The 18,114-nt window shown below is 46.6% G+C and overlaps 1 pseudogene; it reads right to left on the bottom strand.

Annotated features, from left to right (window-relative positions):
- Positions 1 to 2,254: 2,254 nt before the first annotated feature.
- Positions 2,255 to 12,147, bottom strand: LOC131747927 (nuclear RNA export factor 2-like; annotated as a pseudogene).
- Between the last annotated feature and the right edge of the window lie 5,967 nt (positions 12,148 to 18,114).

The raw sequence follows: 18,114 nt of genomic DNA, 5'->3' as shown, positions 1-18,114 counted from the left end.
ATTTATAAACATAGTTGACACTCTCATGCGTTCCTTTGTCTTGACTTCTTAATGTTTATAATTACACATAAAAACATAAGCATTCAATAATATATTCTTCTAAGGAACAATAAAAACATTAACATTCATTAATATCTTCTTATGAGGAGACATACTGTAATATACAGTTTTATACCCTGACTTTTTTTTATTGTATCGTGCGGTGTCAGGAATATTCTGTCTTGCTTTTTGTAACCTACCACTTAAACCTAAACTTTTTCTTTTATTTTTTAACATCTTTATTGGAGTATAATTGCTTTACAATGGTGTGTTAGTTTCTGCTTTATAACAAAGTGAATCAGTTATACATATACATATGTTCCCATATCTCTTCCCTCTTGCGTCTCCCATGAGATGCACAGCCACATTCACTGTGCTTCTTGCTGGTCCCAGGGGTCATAATATTGATCTTGTTCTCTCCAAAAACTCTGATTGTGCCTTCTGACTTCTATGGAGGACCCCTGAGGGAATGACACAGAGGATGAGTTTTGTTTCCCACTCCTCCTCCCAAGCATAGAGTGGCTGTCTAGGTTGCATCTCTCAAAAACATCTAAAAATCTATGGTACCCATAGTTGCCTGGGGCAAGGGAAAGAAGATAAGGCAAGCAGCAGAGAGCCCCGGAAGCCTGGGAAGAGTGAGGGTGATGAGGAAAAGGCTTGGGGGATAAGAGTTTTGAAGGGCTTAGCAGAGATTCCAGAGTGCAATGCATATGCACAAGGTAGGACACAGGCTCAGCAAAGGTCTGACAGGAAGCCAGGCTTGCACATGTGGCTGACCTTTGCGCTCCTCAAAAGGAGGGGGGGAAGGCTAAGTCAGAGTTGGAGGCAGCCTGGCTATGCATTGGTGGAGTGCCCGAGATCAGAAGCCAACCTGCAAAGACTATACAGTATAGTTTTTCTTTCCTTTTTGGCTCCAGGCCCTTCGGGAAATCTCTGTCAAGTCACTATCTGATCACTGATAAAATAGAAGGACAACTTCCCTGACCACATATGACAAGGTTTTCAATCTTTGCAAAAATACATATTCCAATGTGTGTATATACAATTTGTTTATCCACTCATCCCTTGATGGACAGATGGGTTGTTTTGTTTCAACCTTTTGAATATAATGAATAATGCTGCTGTGAGCATTCCTGTACAATAATTGGTTTTGGCACCTCTTTCAGTTCTTTCGCATATACACCTAGGATTGCAGTAACTGTGTCATACTGTACTTCTGTGTTTAATTTTGTGAGGAACCAACAGAATGTTCTCCACAGCAGCGAAACCATTTGTATCCCAACCAGCATTATACAGAAGTTCCAATTTCTCCACATCCTCACCAAAGTTCATCTTATGTCCTTTAAAAAAAAAAGCTATAGCCAATGTAGTAGGTGTGAAGTGGCATCCTATTGTGGCTTTGATTTGCGTTTCCCTAACGACTAACAGATATTCCTCTGATCATTGCTTTTGCTCTGTCGCACAAGTTTTGGTATGCTCTGTTTCCATTTTCAATTGTGTAAATGTATTTTTAAATTTCCCAGCTTGACGCATGATATATGTAAATCCATCTAGCTGGGACATAAAGGAGTTTTCATGCATGCACTTTAAATCCCATTGCTATCCCATTTTTGTGCAGAATTTTCATGTTTTATAAATGGAAAAAAAGTGTATAAAACCCACTTGTTTGGGTTAGAAGGTGCCTCCTCCTCAGGGAGGAAGGCAGGGACTTTCAGGCCTGGACCTACTGGCTCATGATTGGGGCAGGGAAGAGCAATGGAGGACACACAACATACAGCTTGCAACAGCACTCTGTATTATGAAACCAAACAACAATCCTGAGTGGGGAATAGACACAGAACAGCTGACCATTCAGGTGGCTATGTTACCTGGCCTACAATGTAACTTTGGCTTCTTGGTCAGCCAGGCCTCCAACCCCAGGCTTGGGTGTGGCCTGAGGCTGGAGAGAAAAGATGATGTGGATGAAGACAAAGATGACATCCAAGGGCTCCTTTTAGGGGATTGCTTTCAAGGCCTCCTCTGGGATCTTGCCCTCGGTCTGGATAGAAGGAGTCAGAATGTCAGAAGTGCCCGCTCCCTGAGTTCCATTCCCAGGCTACCGGCCTCCAACTTATTCGCCTCCCTGAGGACCCATAAATGTTCATCTTTAACCCATTCACTCCCAGACCTCATCGTGAGCATACTGAGGACCTGACCTGCCCTGGTGTAGTTCCATTCATTGTCCTGAAGGCACCTGCAGTGGGAGAACAACAGGTGGTCTCCATTAGTACCACAGTACAGTCACACTGACCATGCAATGCCACCGCTAAATCTATGCCACTTTCTTGCTGGGGCACAAGTACCAGTATGAACACTACGTGTAATGACGAAGAAAGACCCAGTGAAAACCAAACCGTCTATCACTAGCATTAATGCCCACTAGAATTCAAAACAGAAAAGTAGAGCTGTGCAAAAGAACAAGGGAATTCAATATATACTGATCAAGAAAGATGTTCAAGAAAATAACAAATGAAAAATTCTAAAGTACAAGTCTCCCACCATCTCTTATTGAGATATAATGCACACACAATTTTAAAGTATACAAATCAGTGCTTTTTAGTATATTCACACAATTGTGCAACCACCACAACTATCTAATTCCAAACTAATTTTTCCTCGTCAAAAAGAAGCTCCTTAACCATTAGTGATCACTCTCTATTCCTCCCCTTCCCCCAGACCCTGGCAACCACTAATCTGCTTTTGGTGCCTGTGGATTTGCCAATTCTGGACATTTCATACAATACTTGACTCTTTGTGACTGGCTTCTTTCACTTAGCATCATGTTTTCAAGGTTCATCCATGTCATGACGTGTATCAGAACAGTATTCATTTTTATGACTGAATAATATTCTACTTTATGGATGTACCAAGATTTATTCATCCATTCATCAGCTACAGGACATTTGGGTTGTTTCCACTTTTTGTCTGTTATCAATAATGCTGCTATGAATGTTCCTGAGCAAGTTTTAGAGTGAACACATGTTTTCATTTCTCCCAGTAGGATACTTAGGAGTGGGATTACTGGGTCATTTGGTAACTCCGTGTTTAACATTTTGGGGAAGTGCCAAACTGTTTTCCCAAACCACTGCTCCCTTTTATATTCCCATCAGTAACACATGAGAATTCCAACATCTCCACATCCTCACCAACACTTGTTATCATTCGTTTCATTGATTAAACCCATCTTAGTTGGTGTGACCTGGTAACTCACTGTGGTTTCAATTTGCATTTCCTTGATGACTAATGATTTTGAGAAGTTTCTCATTTCCTTGTTGGCAATTTATATGTCTTCTTTGGAGAAATGTCCATTCAGAGCCTTTCACCATTCTTAAAAAATTGGGATGTTTGCCTTTTTATTATTGAGTTGCAAGGGTTCTTCACATATTCTTGCCAGATATGTGATATGCAAATATTTTCTCCCATTCTGTCGGTGGGCTTTTCACCTTTTTGATACTGTGCTTTGATGCTCCAAAGTTTTTAATTTTGATGAAGTCAACAATGTATCTACGTTTTTTCTTTGGTTGCCTATGCTTTGGGTATCATATGTAAGAAAAGATTGCCTAATTCGTGAAGAGTTACACCTATGTTTCCTTCCCAGATTTTTATTGTCTTAGCTCTTACTTTTAGATCTTTGATCCATTTTCAGGCTATGTTTGTACATGGTGTGTGAGCTAGGGGTCAAAATTATTTGGTTTGCACACAGACACCCACTTGTCCCAGCACCATTTGTTGAAAACACTATTATTTTCCCATCAGATTTTTTCAGCACTCTGTCAGGTTGATAATCAGTTGACTCTAAGTGTGAGGGTTTATCTGTGGACTCTCAGTTCTATTCCATTGTCTCATACACTGTCCACAGGCCAGTACCACATAGTCTTTATTACTGTGGCTTTGTAGCAAGTTTCGAAATTGGGAAGTGTGAGTCTTCTAACTTTATTCTTCTCTCTCGAGATTGTTTTGGTGCACTTCCATATGAAGTTTAGGATAACCTTGTCAATTGTTGCAAAGAAGGATTCTGATAGGGACTGCATTGAACCTAGTTTGCTCTGGGTAGTAGTGCCATCTTAATAATATTGCCTTCCAACCCATGAAAATAGAGTGTCTTTCCACTTATTTAGGTCTTTATTTTTTTCAACAGCATTTTACAGACTCCGGAGTATGAGATTTGCACTTCTTTTGTTATATTTGTTTCAAAGCGTTGTACTATTTTGATGCTATGGTAAATGGGCTTTGCTTTCTTAATTGCATTTTTGGGTTGTTCATTGCAATACACGGAAATACAAATAAGTTTTGTATATCGGTCTTCTATCCTGCAACTTTGGTGAACTTGGTTATCAGTTCTAGTGGGGTGTTTTGTTTGTTGCTTTGTTGGTTGTTCTGTATTTGGATTCCCCTGGATTTTCCATATACAACATAATGTCACTGAGCATTATACTCTGTAGAAATCCCTTTACACATATAATAGTATGATTCCTTTTTCATGGACTCACTTTAATTTTTTGGAAGCAAAAGTATTCAAAACTGTGTTTTTCCAAATTGCTAATGAGTTCCCATGATTCACTCCCCTGCTGTTCCAACCCAACCTCATTCCCATGCACTGCCAGCACTCACTTCTGAAACCACTCTAGTTTCATCCCAGACAGGGTGGAGAAAGCCTGCACCATATCCTGCTGCTCCTGGGATAGGGAGGAGGGTGTAGGCAGTGAGATGGAGAACACACTCTGAGTCTCACTGGGGCTGATGTCCCTCACGAACAGTTCGTCATTCACAATGCATAGACTGGAGGAAAAGTGGGCCCTCAGACAACTGGACAGATGGGCCACCCCACACCCCAAACAATGATCCTGCTCCAACTGCCGCTCAGCAGCTAGATTCCTTCCACACCCCTCCTGTGTTGGTCTCCCAGGTTCCTTGACTTGTACCTCTGCCCTCCTCACAGAGCACACATTTGGAGAGACTGTCTACCATCTTCACTCGATTTATAGGTTTATCCCCAACCCATGGACAATTTCACATTTACCCTTTACCACAGCGCAAGGAGTGGATGGTCTGATCCCCATTCTCAGAATAAGACACTGAGTCACAGAGAGGTCATGTGACTTGACCAAGGTCACACAGCGAATGAGTGTTGGGTAAAGGAGAGAACCCATAGGCCGATTCCAGAGTCCATGCTCTTCTTTTTTTTTTTTTTTGTGGTATGCGTGCCTCCCACTGCCGTGGCCTCTCCCATTGTGAAGCACAGGCTCCGGATGCCCAGGCTCAGCGGCCATGGCTCATGGACCCAGCCGCTCCGTGGCATATGGGATCCTCCCGGACCAGGGCACATCCCCGTGTCCCCTGCATCGGCAGGCGGTGTCTCAACCACTGTGCCACCAGGGAAGCCCATCCATGCTCTTCTTAACCATTAGGCTAGACTGCTCCTGGGATCTCCATGCTGGCTTTCCACAATACTGAGTAAACCTAAGTTCTGCACCACCACATTCCCACTCCACTGAGCCGAGGCTGGGATGGGCATTCCCACCCACAACAGGGCTCTCACCTGGCATAGCTGGCAGGGGTAACGAGGAAGGTCCGGGTGAAGGCATGCACACAACCCTGAGAACTTCCTTCCACTTCAACAGCAAACAAACAACAGTACCCCTTAGAGCCGCACGTGCTGTACATGCTCACACGGTGGCCCCCAGTCAGGGTGTGAGTGGACACATGCTGAGAGGGCAGTTGTTCATGGTTCCAGGGTGTTGAGAATGGAGGTCAACTATAGGAGCAGTCTGCGCCCAGTGACATGGTCCCTGACAAACACTACACAAGTTCAGGGGAAGCATTTTTCACACCCGCACAAGAGGTGGATTCTACAACCCCATTGTGCAAATGAAGAAACTGAGAGGTTAAGTAATGGCCGAAGTTCTCTGGGAAGATTCTGGGATGAGAGCCACCAAACTCCACAGCCTGTGTCCCCAATGCCCAGGGTGTTTAGGGCAGAGAGGTGTGTACACAGCTCAATTTTGGGGTGTCTGTGGGAAGACTAAGGGCTAGAGAGCACAGTGGGGAAGAGGAAGAGTGGGGAAGGGAGGGGAGGGAAATGAAGGGATGGAAACAGAAGGAGGGGAGGGAAATGAGGGAAAAGGAAGGGAAGGGAAGGGAAGTGGTCAGGGAACCTGGGAGGTCCTGGGAGTGAGCCTGTCCAGGGGGAGGCAGCAGGAGGGCATCTGGTGAGGGGGTCTACACACACTCATTTTCCATGAACTCCCCTTTGACAGAGAAGCAGAGCATCATCTCTTGAAAGGGAAGAGCCCAGGCGCCCAGTCACCACCTCCACCTCCTAGCCACCTGTGGCTTCCTGGGCCCACCCAAGGGGAGGAAGCAGGTGCTCACTGTCTGGAACCACATGTCCATCATGGAGGAGCTGAAGTCATGCTGAGTCTTGGGCAACACACAGAGGGTGTGCACAATGACTCGTTTTGTGTGCTTCAGCAGCTGGACCCACAGGTCTGTGAGGGGAGGGGAAGCAAACGACGGTCAGGGGCTGCCTCGTCCTGGCCTCCATGATTGACCCCTTCACCACCCTTTCCCACCCAGTCTTCCCATCACACACTCACAGGTGTCCTTGAGCTTCTTTGTATTCCTGCTGTCCTTGAAGTACTTACACAAGCTGCTCCTAGGTGCCAAAGAAGAAGAGTGTGTGGTGGGTGTACACAGGAGCTGGCCTGTGTCTGCTGGGGAGCCGCACTGCCCGGAAGCAGAGTCTGGACTGTGATACTCACATGGCTGCACCCTCAAAGTGGAAGGGAATGGTCAGGAAGAAGCAAGCCTCCTCATGATAAGTACCAAGGAGATGCTGCCGGTCTCCACAGTCATGGATCAAGTAATACCGGAGGGGGAGTAATGAGGACAATCTCTGTGGTCTGGACCTCAAATGAGACTTGAGAACTCCAATGAGCAGGCCTGGGCTTAGGTGGCCTCAACTTTCCTAGACCTCCTCCCCTTGCTCAGATTCCCAAGGGTACTTACTGCTGCAGGATTTGCAAGACTAGACTCTTCAGTGTCTCAGATCCTTTATAGCTTTCCTGGAATCAAAAGGCATTTCAGATTTAGTGGCCGATAAACCCTCTCCTGCAACTCGCCAAATGTTGTTTGATCCTCTTTGTCACCTTGCAGTGCTTTATTATATAGGGAGTGTCAACGTCAATGATAATTTGTGAGGGTAACTCCTGTCCATCCTGGAGAAGGGAAGAATAAATCAGGAGTGGAGACCAGGGGAGTGGCCATGGATGACCGGGGAAAAAGATGGGTCCAGGAGGGTGAAGGTCAGACATCAGGTGTGAAAGGACCCTGGAAATTCCATGGGAAATCTTACCGTGGATGTCTTCAACATAACGTCTTGGAAGTCTCTAGTGTTTTATGCAACTTCAGTGTGTGTGTGTGTGTGTGTGTGTGTGTGTGTGTGTGTGTGTGTGTGTATTTATGGGTATTTTTCCCGAAAGTATATCCATGTCTTTTTCAGGAGTCCATGTGCCCCAAAATGGTTAAGGGTCTGATGCCAACATGTAATCTAGGCAAGAATCAAAGGGCTTGAGGGCAGGTGTAGAGGTCACCGACATTAGTGAGAGAAAATGATTTTTGTAGGCACTTACCAGGCGTAATAAATTTGGGAAACATTCCCTGATGGCCCTGTCCAAAACCAAAAATAGAGAAGAGGTGGTTGATAGTTCAAGGTTGCAATGCTTCCTTTGAGTTAAAACGCTAATACCAAAAACAGAAATCAGTGTGTTCTGGCCCATCCAGCAGCCTGCTTTACCCACATCTGCTTCTGATTTTAAGGATTTTCTGTCCACTTCCCTATTGAGCACTGATCATCTGTCATCTTACTGTGTGAAAGACACTCTCTCCTCATTTCTCTCAATACCTTCACTTTAAAATTCCTTCCCTCCATCCCTTTCTCTCCTTCTCCTGGGTAGCTCCCACCCAGACTACACACACTCCCTTCTCCAGTGCCACACGTTCCAGCATTTCAAACCCATGCAGCAGGGCTTCCTTCCCCTCCCTTCCTTCCTCCAGGGCCCCACTGAAAGCTGTGGAGAAAAGAGGGAAAGGGGTGGGAACCAGGATCTCTGCTATCTCACTGGGGGTCCAGCACTCTGCCAAGGCCTGGACAACCCCAAGGGATGGACCAGTATGCTGGGGCAGGGAGGTGAGTTAGGTGGAGCTCAGGGAGGAAGATGGAGGGGATGAAGACAGAAAGGGAGTGAAAGTAGGAGGGGAGAAATGGGTGAGACATAGGGACACAGAGACAAGGGAGAGAGACAAATCAAAAGGAATGTAAAGAAGCTCTCCTGTGGTCGGGGTCATGGAAGGAGAGAAGAAAGGGGAAATGGCACACATGTTGCGGTTCTTCACCTGCTGCAGAATCGTCCAGACACACCATGTAGAAATGGAAAATATGCACATGCTGGGCTGTCCCATTGGATGCTGGTCGAAACTTTGTCACCTGTGTGAGCTCAGCGAGACTTTGGCATGGGAAACAGAGCAGCCATGGGGGCACATCTTCCCCAGAAGGAGGAAAGGGTCAGGTCCCAGCTCAGTATGGAGCTGAGGATCTGTGGTCCCCTCTTATGATCACCGTCTTCTCTCCCGATGACCTCTGCACCTGTCTGAGTTGGTTCTTTATCTGAGGAATCATACCTGTCTCAGGCTGCACAGGGCTCCTGTGAAGGACCAGGCGGGATGATGTGATGTGTGTAGGGAGGGATGAGAAGTGCCCCTGAGAGGCCTGTCCTTCTGTCTCTTCTACCACCTCTGCCTTCTGCCTCCACTCATGCCTCAGGAAGCCGTCTTATCCCTGGCTGGGACCCACTTCTACACCCTTGACTCAAGGAGCCCTGCTTTTTCCCAAGGAGGGTCCAGCTCCTGACATTGGGCCAGCAGAATGGATGTCATGACAGCAGCCACCCACGGCCTCAGCCCTCAGCATGGCACAGGAAAGTCCTCATGTCAACCTGGGAGAGGAGGGAGGACACTTTTGGAGGAAGGGGAAGAGGGTCCCTCTCAGAACTGGGGAGGCAAACCCCATCTCAGCACAAAGAAGGAAGGCTTGTCTCAGCATGAGGCCCTGGGCTGGAGGACCCTTCTCAGTCCAGGGCGCCAGCATCTGAATAAAGGCTGGTCGCTCCTGGTCCTGGTGAGAAGGAGAAGCCCTGCTTCCTGGGGCACACTCTTGGGAGTCCTTGGTGGAATATAGCTGGGCGCAGAGAGGTGGAAACAGACCCCAGAGCCCCTGCAGAGGTTAGCAGCTTGGGGGAAGGAAACTCCTCACCGGTGATAGGCACAGAGAGAGCAGAAGGTGGGGCCTCTGTTCCTCCCAGAAGACCAGGCCTGCCGCCTTTGGCAAAGGGCACTGTCACAGACAGACTAGGCTCCCATGGGTGAAGGTCACCAAGAAGGGTGACAGGGTGTTCACACTGACCTTACATAGGTGGATTGGTCTGGGAAGGTGCCACAAAGTGGGTTCCCTTGCAGCCACAGCTCTTCAAGCTTCAGCCCTTGCACCTTGCTCAACTTCCACACAGACTTCAGCTGAGAAATGGGGCAGAAGTGGGAAAAGGAATACCAGGGAGAGAGACATCCGGATCCCTGCACCCCCAGGCCCCCCCTCCCCCACAGGTACCTTCACCTGTCTCCTGTCATCACTCTGATGGCCACTAACACGCCCCCCACTACTCTCACACCAACTTTGATCTGGCTTCCTCTTCTCACCTCAATTTTGGAGAGGTTCAGGATCTTGACCGTGGGGCCATCTGTATAATATCAGACAGGCCATCCAGCTGGTACAGTCTGTTGCTGCTCAAGTTCAAGGACAACAACTTTGGGATAAGAAGAGGTAGAGTGAAGGTTACTATCTAGAACCTTGGGCACAAGTCTGCCCTCCACCCCATCTCTTCCACCCCCTACCTTAATACCAGCACTGGGCCTACAGCCTCACCTCAGGGAATTTCTTTTTGATGATCTGCAGGGTAGCAGCCATGCAGCTTTTAGTTCAGAATTATATCAATATCATGGCCCACCAAGTCTTCAGGAAGGAGAGGGGAGGGAATCAGGTGGCTGAGTGGTGTCTGGGATCAGCAACATCCCCTTCCCACATTACCATCCCTAAGTCTCCAGCCAGAAAGTCCCCTCTGCCTTCGACCGCACTAGAATTACTGCTGTCAGCTGTACCTGGGTCAAGGCGGAGCCTCTGGAGGTCAAGAGCTTGCTGGGAGACATCAAATCATTTTCTCAAGGTCAGCTGCGGAGAGAGAGTTGTTGAGAGCCACTCTGAGGCTGAGGTGGTGGCAGGGAAATCGGGGGCGAGGGGGACGGAGGGATTGAGGAAGGAGAGGTGGGTTTGAGTGTTGGCACATAACATGCCTTGAGTCTGCATTACCTTTAGCTGCTTCATTTCTTCTGGTTTCAACTTGTAGCACACAGAGTAAGGAACAGCGGAGGGGCTGACAAAGACAGGTATCTGCAGGAAGAAGAGGTGGGGTAAGCACCAGGATCTCTAGTTCCAAAGAAGACAACCAGCCCCTGGCCTGTACTCCTTCCTCAGGATGAGGTACACTTAATGGCCTAGACACACACCTTTCGTCTCTCCTCATCACAAATCTTGTACCTGACATCCATCAGTGCACAGGCAGTGCTAGCTTCCTGAACAAAGAGTCGAGCCCCATTTTTCACAAAGTGGAACTACAGGGATTGTATGCAACAGCTATAGTATCAGAAGCCAACAGACCCTGCTGAACCAGGTGCCTCTCTCCCCATTCTCCCTGCCCAGGCATCTGGCTCCGGCATTCTTTCTTACATCCACTGGAGTGAAGGGGACACTGCAATGGCTCTGGATTGAGTTCATTAGCCATGTCTTTTCATACTTTATCCCATAAGGAATCTAAGGGTGAAGATAAGGGATGGGAAAGAAGACAGACAACAGGGAATTTAGACCTGAGGACGAACATTTTCCTGTTCTTTTCCAGCCTTCTACTGAGCTTGAAAGGGCTTCTAAAGAAGGGTCCACTGGCATGATTTCTTATGGGTGTGCCTAATATGGATTTCCTAAATACTCTTTCTATCCAGTCAAAACCTCTTCCAAATAATCAAGGGGTCAGAGATGATCTTCCTTTTATAAATTTCCAGGAGATCATTCCCAGTTGAGACAGACACTGCTTGCTCCTCAGACAAGGTCTCCAGAGGCTCGACCCTCCATCTCCCACACTCAGCTTGCCAAACTGAAACCTCCAATGTAGAGTTGCTCCATATCCTTGGCAGTAGTTTCCATCTTTGCTTTGGAACAGGCTCCTCCGTTCTCCTTAGAGTCAGCCTGTTCCCTTTATACTGCTTCTCAGAATCTGCCCTTAGATGAAGAAGACTGTTAACTCCTGGTAATAAAAAGGACAGATTACAAACTGTCCCCAGTAAAGTAAAACCAGCATCTCTACATGAGATCAAGGCAACTCCCCCTGACTTTTCTCTCCTGCACATTCCATACATTTTTCAGGATACTCACTGTGACCCTGAACCAGCTCCCTGGGGTTCCATCTTGTGTGTCCTCCCACATTTCTCTCTCCAGAGGTTGTCTGTTTCTTCACACAGTCATATGCACGTGGTCTTCACTGTCCCATCTCACTCCGCTCTTGTTGCCTCGGATGGTATTGGGAGAGCTGCAGGTGGCATGTGGAGAGGAGGGTGAGGGGCCATAAGTGCCAAGAAAGTCTTCTGTACACCTTCATCTCTTTGACACCAGCACTACAATTAGGATTGCTCAACCATTATTTCACTTCTAGTATGCTTCAGTTTTGCAGTGAGAGAAGAAAAACAAGTCCACGGAGACTGAGAGACGTGCATCGACCCAGGGACTGCTGTGTATAAACCCTGTCGCCTGGTCACTTACTCTCTTACTTCGGGATCCTCCTAGACAGCCCTCTTCACCACTTTTCCATCATCCTCCTGGAGGTGTGAGGGCTGAGGCTCACACCCATCGTGTCCATAATGAGGGCTCCTCTCACCAGAATTACCTGGGAAAGAACTCCAACCTTTCTTTCTTCCTTGCCTGGTCTACCACCATCACTGTATTTTAAAAATAGGAACAAAAATACAAGTTTGCAGACACATCTGTGGTCCACTTACCACTTACCATGTCTTAGGCTAACAGGATGGTCGGGCAGGCAAAGTGCCAACCTGGCTTAAGGGACCAATCCCACAAACCTCAGAAAGGAAACTCTTCTGCCTGTCCAGAGAGGACAGCCTTATCCAACAGATGGCACTATCAGGGGAATAATCAAGGAGGAGCAGGATGAGGAAGAGGAGGACAAGGAGGAGAAAGAGGGAGGAGAAAGGGGAGGGAGGAGAGGACAACTGCATTGAAATATTTAAAACAGTGGAGCAGGACTGATAAAGAACCGAAGTGTATGCGTTCATGGGTTAGACTGGACACCAGTCATGTATACACCAGGAAGGCACCCGAATCTTGCCTTCTCTCAGGACTTTCCAACAACCACACCAATACCTCTCTCATACCTCCAAAATCCAATCAGCCACCAAACCGATTCCACTGACAATCATCAATCTAGCTGTACTGCCTTTGCCAGTGCACTAGGAGATTTAATGTCAGGTGGCACTGATATAACAGCCTCCTGAACAGTCTCCCTCCCTCCAGCCTTGCCCCGAATACTCTGTTTGAAAGAGTCAGAGTGAGCTCTCTTTTGGGCCAGCCTGAAATGCCTTTCAGCTCAGCAAGCATCTCTTCTTCACTTCAGCTCTTCTATAACAAACGTGTGAATGATAACCTGGAACGATGTGTCAACCACCATTTCCAAGTGTTTAGGGATTCTTCTTTTTGCTTTCTATAACTGGTTTCTAATTTGATTCCATTGTGCCCAGGGAACACACTCTGTGAGATTTCAATATATGTTTATTTTTAGTTTCATATTTTTTAATAAATTAAATTATTTATTTATGGCTGTGTTGGGTCTTCATTGCTGCACACGGGCTTTCTCTTCTTTCAGCTAGTGGGGGCTACTCTTCATTGCCGTGGCCAGGCTTCTCGTTGCGGTGGCTTCTCTTGTTGTGGAACATGCGCTCTAGGCGTGCAGGCTTCAGTAGTTGTGGCACACAGCCTCAATAGCTGTGGTACGAGGGCTGTAGAGTGCAGGCTCTGTAGTTGTGGCACACAACCTCAGTAGTTGTGGTTCAAGGGCTGTAGGGTGCAGGCTCAGTAGTTGTGGTGCACGGGCTTAGCTGCCCCGCGGAATGTGGAATCTTCCTGAGAAGAGCTCAAACCTGTGCCCCCTGCATTGGCAGGTGTATTCTGAACCACTGCACCACCAAAGAAGTCCCTCAATTCTTTTTAAATTTATTGAGGTTTGTCTGATGGTCAAGGAGATGTTCTAACTTGGTGAATGTTACAGAGACCCTCTGGGAAAAACCTGTACTCTGCTGTTAGTGGCTGGACTGTTCTATTTATGTCATGTACATCTCGTTAGTTTACTGTGTTATTCAGGTCTCCTGTATCCTTGCCTATTTTCTCTCTAGGAATTTTGTCCCTTGCTAAGAGGGAGGTGGGTTTGGAAGGCCCCCACTATAATTATAGGTCTGGTTCTTTCTCCTTTCACCTCCATCAGTTTTTGCTTCATGTACTTTGAGATTCTGTTGTTTGGTGCGTACACATTTAGGATCTTTATGTCTCCCTGGTGTCCTGATCAATTCATAATTCTGTAAGGCCTCTCTGGCTCTTGTTCATTTTCTTTACTCTTACATCTACTGTACTGGATACTGAAGCCACAGGCACGCTGAGAAAGTGTGCTGGCTATACCTCACCTTGTATTCACTCCTAGGAGTTGTGTTGCTGTTCACCCCGTCACCCACAAATTCTCCCCTCCAACATATCTAATTCACCATGGGAAAAGTTTTGGAAGTCTTTCAGCACCTGCAGAAATAAGATCGTGTCAATTCTCTCTCCCATAGGTGGATTCACTAAGGCTATTTTATTTTTAACACATTCCACTGAAACAGTGAACCAGCAGATAATCATTCTAGTAGCTTGTGGGGAGGGAGGATTATGGTAATTAAACTGTTAGAAACCAGCTTCCTTTGGGGTGTAATACTTAGGGTTCTCTAGGTTTGTGTGCTGTGCCTTTTGTACATTAACTATTCCGTGCTGTCTCAGGGCACACTTATGAGGAAAGATCCATCTACTGCTTATCACTCCATGATGGAGTGATTACGACCAGGCCTCAGATGACCTCCTCTGGGGATCCGTTGCTTTCCCTGTGTGGCCCGCTGTCAGGGCAAACCTGCTACTCACAACCTTGGGACTTACCCTGTGTGGCACTGGAAGTGAAATTAAACACAGATAGCGCATTTGACCCACAAATGCCACTTGCTCAGTCCCCAAACCTCGGAGGGGGCCTGGCGTGCTCTCTTTCTCCCACACGCCACATCCAACTGGTCAGGAAATTCTCTCGGCCCGTCTCCCAAAGTATGTCCAGAAGCCAGCCAATTCCCACCACCTGAATTACCACCACCCTGGCCAAGATACCAACATCTATCTCCTGGACTGTACTGCTGTCCAGCTGGCCCCTCTGCTTTCACCCTTGCTCCCTTACCTGTCTGTTTTCAACACAGCAGCAGAGGGCAAGTCAAATCACTTCACTCATCTGCTCAACACCACATAACAATGCTTTGAAGCCCACCAACATGTTCAAAAGCCAGGAGTTCATAATGATACACATCAACAAAACAACAACAAAGAGGAACCTTATTGGTGACCTTTGGAGAATGCCAGGCAACCAACTCGTCTTCAGGTAAATCCAGGAATGAAAGGGAAAAATGCACATATTCAAGGGAGCAGTAAGGGCATGTGGTCTACATACGATGTATAGGAAGAGTCACAGTCATTTGCAAGAACCCACATTCCTTCTGAAATAACATTGCCTAGTGCAAAGCATTAAAGGGATCTAGCTAACAGCTACCGCAGTCCCCCGGCTGACCAACTACCTCAGGTGCCTCCACAGGGCTAGAGACCTCCCTCAGCAAGGTGATTCAGACATTGGAATCTCAGGCATTGCCTTGTTTGGGAACTCTTCCAGGAGAGTGGGTATGTGATCAAAAGCCACAGAGGGGTCATCACACACACACGCGCGCCTGCACACATGCTCACACGCACACGCATACATTCACTTACTGAACATTTGCAAATCAGTCTGATCCCTGTCTCACAGTTGTGCTGCCAGAATCAAAGGTGATGACAGGAGTATTATAAAGCAACTAGTGCCTCCCACTCAGGCTTCCTGGGTTGCCCCTCAGGCTCCACCACTTATGACTGATCCTCCCACAAAGAAATAGTTGTTAGGATCCTTTATGACATCATGTGTACTCATATGGCAACTTCCTGTGTCGTTTTGGAATTCTGCCTACATCATTGCGATGCCACTGAGTACATGGCAACAGCATCCCTGCTATGGTAGGGAGAGAACACGATGAAAAGTAATCCTACAGTTGCCCAGCAGAAACCAACGTTTGCTCAGGGTTGGGTAGACTCACTAGATATCTTTGACCTCTTCCCAAATACCCCATGACGATTGTATTCATGGTTCCTTCTCAGGCTCACAGGGGTTAGATACAATAAATGTTCCACGATTCTCAGCATGTAAGTGGCAGAAGGGGAGTTGTGTCTTCACCTATCAGTCTCCCTCCACATCCTAAGGGTGCCTCCAGCTACTGCACTGGTTCTCCTTTAACGGTGAGCTTTCAGGTCTCGGGGACAGATTTCTGTGAGCAGACCTGGGATGATGTTTTGTGACCAGGTGCTAGTCGCTCCTGCTTGGGTGGGTCCATGTACCTCGGACCAAGTGGAGATATCTTTCTTCAAGTCGAGGAGAAATCTGTCTGGATCACAGGGTTTGCAGATTAGAAATCCCTTTGGGCTGGCAATGCCTGGCATAGAATAACAAGTAACTAATATCTGTTAAATGAATGTATGTAATGGCGACTTGAGATCATCAACAAAGCTGCATTTGAGAAGCCATAGATCTCAAACATTTCCACCCACATCTATTTACTTCAGAAAAAAAAGAAAAACTGGGCTGCAAAACTGTTTTATAACATGCTTGTAAAACTAGCATGTGTTGATTCTTGCTTTTGCAAAATTAATATTTTTCATTCATGTACAGTTAGAAATAGAACTAAGCCCTACCCTGATGACTAACACTAAAACTATAGCTTTTCTGATCACAGGAAGGGAGGCTTTTGCAAACAGTGGGGACACAGAAACAAGGAGAAACTTTCCTTGAATCCAGCAGACACAGCTTCTTCCAGGATGTCTGGTGGGTGGGGGAAGAAAATTCCAGACCCGCAGGCATGACTGTGGGTGCTCAGCTTTGTGACAGACAGTAAGCATGCCTTACTTCTCAGAGGAAGAGAAAAGTGTGAATGTGCATGGGTGTGTGTTAATATTTTACATTATAAGCTTTTATAACTAGGTTACAGATATATGTATTCCAAATCATGTTGGTAAATGCACTGTCCCCCAAACTGAATCTTACTCTACATTTTCTGGATCCCACTGTATTACATATGACCAGTTTTTGCTCCTTGCTCTTAGCCTTAATATGCTCTTTAATGATTGTTTTTCCAATTGGTGTTTGACTGATTTCTTTAAATTACGCAAGTAGTAGGATAGAGTTCTCTGTGCCAAAAAGAAAAAGGAACAATACCCATGGGTTGACCAGGGTTATAGAGCATCCCCAGTAGTGGAGGCCAAAGAACCCAGTGGAGCACAGCTTGGGCTTCAGGGTAGGTCCAGGACTTGAGTCCCTGCTCTTCTGCCTCCCAGAAGAACCACACCAATATTTCTCAATGTAAGACATAGTTTTCTAAGGACGTGTGATGATATTTACAGCAATATGCATTTCCACTAACAGTGTATGAGAGTGTAATTGCCTACAATATGCTTAAACCATTCAGAAGTCATTTTTCTACTTTGACCCAGACATTTCCTTTTTTGAATTTATCATACAAAATATTTCCTGCCTAAATATATACCTACAGCTACACGTCTGTGCTTTGCAGGCTCTTTGGCAGAGAAGGACGATGGGACCAGAGTGGCTGCTGTTGTCAGAAGAGGGGCAGAAATGATTGTCAATGGACTCAAGCACAGGTGGAAAAGAAGGGACGTGAGTACCTGACATACAGAGTGTAAAGGCCAAGGGATGGATGTAGGGGCCGGAAAAATGAGCCTGAACACTGGGAAGAGAATGAAGCACAAATGAAAAAAGCCTCTAAGGACTGAATTCATCCTGGCCATATGCACTCACCCTCTGGAAACCTTCCTTTCTTTCCATGTGTAGCTTGTCTGTCTCTGTTACTTCACCTTCAGTTTGAACACCAGAGAAACAGTTCCCACAGAGTCTGAGAAAGGAGAGACAGTACAGGGCAACAGCATACAATGATAGGCCTCTCAGACGGAAGGCTGGAGGTCAGGGCATCTTGGTCCCAGACCCCACACTCATCACTGCCTACCCGACTTTGTGAGTCCCATCCCAGTGCTCGTTTCAGTCTGAACACAGAGTCACACATTAATGATTATGGGCAAAAGATTTGAGGTCAGGTCTATAAGAGTTTAAATACTGCTGCTAAATTCTATGGTCCAAGGCAAGTAACTTGGACCTTATGGTGACTCAGTTTCTCCGTCCCCCCTCCCCTGCCAAAGTGAAGACAGTAATAGTTTCTACCTTGTGAGGTAATTGTGAGAATTCAGTTGGTATAAGGAATTACTTGGAAAGTCCCTGTAGAAGTGCCTGTGACCTAATGAGCGCTACAGATAAGTTAGCTATTCCTAGGTCAGGTGCTTAATGCAGTATCTGGTGTTCAGTAAGTGATGAATGTATATTAGTAGCATTTGATGTTATGAAAAGGAAAGTGGATGGCTGTATGGGGGCAGGTTGCAGTGTCAGCTGCTAATGTATCTTATAAAGTTGCAATAGTAAAACCGGGCAACCCCAGTGGGAAGCA

The sequence above is a fragment of the Kogia breviceps genome, chromosome X (genome assembly GCF_026419965.1).
Source record: "Kogia breviceps isolate mKogBre1 chromosome X, mKogBre1 haplotype 1, whole genome shotgun sequence".
NCBI classification, from domain to species: domain Eukaryota; kingdom Metazoa; phylum Chordata; class Mammalia; order Artiodactyla; family Physeteridae; genus Kogia; species Kogia breviceps.
Note: the sequence above shows the minus strand (reverse complement) of the source record. Positions and strands in the feature narration are given on the sequence as shown.